The sequence below is a fragment of the Pipistrellus kuhlii genome, unplaced genomic scaffold (assembly GCF_014108245.1).
Source record: "Pipistrellus kuhlii isolate mPipKuh1 unplaced genomic scaffold, mPipKuh1.p scaffold_m20_p_9, whole genome shotgun sequence".
Classification (NCBI taxonomy): Eukaryota; Metazoa; Chordata; class Mammalia; order Chiroptera; family Vespertilionidae; genus Pipistrellus; species Pipistrellus kuhlii.
The window spans coordinates 33,540,420-33,544,200 of record NW_023425595.1 but is presented as its reverse complement, the minus strand read 5'-3'; the positions used below and the strand labels follow the sequence as shown (position 1 = coordinate 33,544,200).

Sequence of the window (3,781 nt, the reverse complement as noted above, 5' to 3'; positions counted from 1 at the left end):
CCATATACAAATACCTAAGTACTTGTTAAATAAATCATGGAATAACTATATACAAGTACAGCTGTAAAAAGAAAAAAGAAATTTCTCTATGTACTGATATGGAAAAGCCTTTAAAATAAATTAGTTGATAAAAGCAAACTATAGAACAACATGTTCAGAATATTATCATACATATAAAAAAGGGTAGGTATGCCATATATACAAAAAGAATAGGTGTGTGTGTGTGTGTGTGTGTGTAATTATATAGAAATTTATTTGCTTGTATATCCAAAAAACATCTCTAAAAGGATGCACAAATATACTATATCATTGGCTGGTTACCAGTGAGGGAACTGGATGGCTGGGGCATAGAGGTAGAAAGGAAACTTTTTATACTACTTCCCTTATATCTGTACTAATAAAAAAGTAATATGCAAATTGGTCAGGATCCCTCACAGTAACAACCAAACAGCAGGCTGCATGTGGTGACAGGGCCGGCAGGGGAGTTAGTGAGGGACGGCCAAACAACTAAACAGCAGGCTGTGTGGGGCGACCAAGCTGGCAGGGGTGGGCAGTGAGTGGCGACCAAATGGCTGAACAGCAGGTTGCATGGGGCAATCAGGCTGGTGGGCGGGGGGGGGGGGGGGGGGGGGGGGGGGCGCGGGGGGGGCAGTGAAGGGTGACTAGACTGGCGGGGGGGGGGGGGGCAGTTGGGGGCGACCAGGCCAGTAGGAGGGGAAGTTAGGAAAGATCAGGCCAGCAGGCAGGTGAGTAGTTAGGAGCCAGTGGTCCCGGATTGTGAGAAGGATGTCCAACTGCTGATTTAGGCCCTATCCCAGGGATCAGGCCTAAACCAGCAGTCGGACATCCCCCAAGGACTCCCAGATTGGAGGCTGGGCTGCAGGCCCCCACTCCCCCCATGCATGAATTTTGTGCACTGGGCCTCTAGTATTTTTTATAATGTGAATCTTTCATTAATTCAAAATTAGAATCTACTGGGATTTTTTAATTAGTAAAAATTTTATTGTCCTATAATATATTGAAAAATGCATAATTATACATCTCAACCAATTTCCATAAAGTTAAAGTATAATCAGTATCCTAAACAAGAAACAGACCAACACCCAAAAAATATCCTGCCCCTCAAATTGATAACCATTATTCTAACTTCTAAAACCAGGAGGTTATTTTGCTTGTTTTTGAAATTTGCAAAAATGAAATGATACACTATGTTCCTTTTGTGTATGGCTTCTTTCATTTATTATGTTTGTAAGATTCATCAGGTATTAGGTAAAACAACAACAGTTCTTTTATAGTCTATTGTATGAATGTGCTACAATTTATCCTTCTTACTGTTGGGAATTTGGGTTGCTTCCAGTGTGGGGCCATTATGAATAAGAGCATTGCTACCAATGTTTTTTTTTGTTTTTTTTCTTTTAATTTTACACTTTAAACAAGTAGGTTTAATTTTTTTAAATATATTTTATTGTTTTTTTACAGAGAGGAAGAGAGAGGGACAGAGAGCCAGAAACATTGATGAGAGAGAAACATTGACCAGCTGCCTCCCTCACACCCCCTACTGGGGATGTGCCCACAACCAATGCACATGCCCCTGACCAGAATCGAACCTGGGACCCTTCAGTCCGCAGACTGATGCTCTATCCACTGAGCCAAACTGGTTTCGGCAAATTGTGCAATTTGATGAGCAGAAGTTCTTATTTTTAATGTAATTCAATTAATTCATTCATTCTTTTGTGGTTATAGTGATTTTTGTGTCTGGTTTAAGAAATATGTCTACCTTAAGATCATGAATATATTCTTGTATGTTATCTTCTAGCAGTTTAATGATTTTAACATATACATTTAGATCTGCAGCTCATTTTTTAAGTGATTTTTGTTATGATGTGAAATAGGAATCAGAGCCATTTTCCCCACATTTAATCACCAGTCCAGTTAATCCAGCACCACTGCAGTGTCAGTTTCATCATATAAGTGTCCACAGACATGCGGGTTTGTTCCTACAGTTTTTATTCTATTCCACTGGACTATTTGTCTTTCCTTGAGCCAAAACCACAATTCCTAATTACTGGAGATTTATAAGAAGTCATGAAGTTTGGTAGAAATCATTTTTTTAAGAAGAAGGAAAACAAATCTATCTCTGTTTACATGTCTCAGTTATCCCTATCTAACAGCCAACAGCCTAGTGGCTGCCACAGTAGAGTGGTTCCTGGCAGAGCACCTGGAATGGTTCTCATACTTCACTGCTCCCCAGATCAGTCTAAGAGAGCAGGGACCCAATATGGGGGAGCAAGAAGAGGACTCAAACAGTCCTTCATAAGGCCAATAACACTAACAGGCCTGATCTCACAAGGGTGTTCTGAGAACTGAAAACACTGTATGTAAATACAAGCTATGGCACATATTTAAGCACTCAATAAATATAAACTTTTAATACTATTTTCATTCTATCTTTTTTTTTTAAATGTGTTTTTATTGATTTCAGATAGGAAGGGAGAGAGACAGAGAGAGATAGAAACATTAACGATGAGTGAGAATCATTGCTCGGCTGCCTCGTGCACACCCCCTACTGGGGATCAAGCCTGCAAACCAGGCATGTGCCCTTGACAGGAATCAAACCCGGGACCCTTCAGTCTGCAGGCCAACACTCCACCCACTGAGCCAAACTGGCTAGGGCTATTTTCATTCTTATATTCCTCATATCTAACACAGGGCCTGGCAGAGAAAACATGCAATGACTCACTATTTTAGAATTTTAGAACAGGACAGCATTTAGAGATAATTTTGTCCTAGTTCTTCATCTTTGCAGGGGAAGAATATGAAACCCAGAGAGATTAAATAAGTCCCCCAGAGTCACACAGCCAGACAGGATAGATCCTAGAACTAAAGCCTAGATCTGACCCCCGCAATGCAGGGATTTTTCCACTGTAGCCTCTGCATTCCTGAAGTTCTTAACAGTGGTGTCCACCCCAAGGTCCTACAGTTTGCAGTGAGACACTCTCCTCTAGAGACCAACCCTCAAGGAGTAGGAGCTTGGCTCTCTTCTTCAGAAGACACCACACCCGTGGCCAAATGCAGCAATCCGGGCTTTTTATCCTGACAGCCTGCACTGCAGTCGGATCTGTGAAGAATGCTGAGTAGGAATGCAATGGGGAGCGGCTGAAATTTTCCAGCACAGAGAGGAGGAGCTTTTTTTTAACCAGGGAAAATGCCAGGGCTTTTCAAAGGTGTCGCTTTAGGGGAACAAAAAAAGAAAGCTGACTCCAGTATCCCTCTTGGCATCTCTCTTGCTTTTCCGTGTTGGCCTAGATATGCCTGGAGCAATCCACACCATCAGGAGTCTGTTGTGATGTTAGATTTCAGTTCTGAGCCAGGGCAAAGAATAACCAGCAAGAGCTTGACTGCACCGGACATCAGTCACTAGTTTTTATAATTTTATCTGAATGATCTTTTTCACATCCTTCCCTTCTTTTCTAAATGCCTGAGTTCAGGCCTTCATGACTGCCATGGATGTATATGACTGCAGCTGTGTTTTGGGGCGGCCACCCTGACTGCACATGAAGGAGAGCCAGGCAAGAAAAGAAGGGAGGCTAGGCGAAAGGTGGCAGGGAAGATGGACTATTGCCCACCATCAGACTTTGGTGTTCCTGTGAATGACCTGGATTCACTGTGGGATGGCTCAGGGTGGCCATTCTTAAATCCCTATAGGATTGCACTATGATCTCCCAAACAAATCATGGGATAAATTACTAAACCAATTTTATAAAGAATTATTCACATTATT

General features: G+C 41.9%; 1 protein-coding gene across 2 annotated transcripts in view; it reads right to left on the bottom strand.

Moving 5' to 3' along the window:
• MRPL48 (mitochondrial ribosomal protein L48) overlaps positions 1-3,781 on the bottom strand; it is a 38,852-nt gene that overhangs the window by 12,452 nt on the left and 22,619 nt on the right. The gene's annotated exons all lie outside the window — the stretch shown is intronic.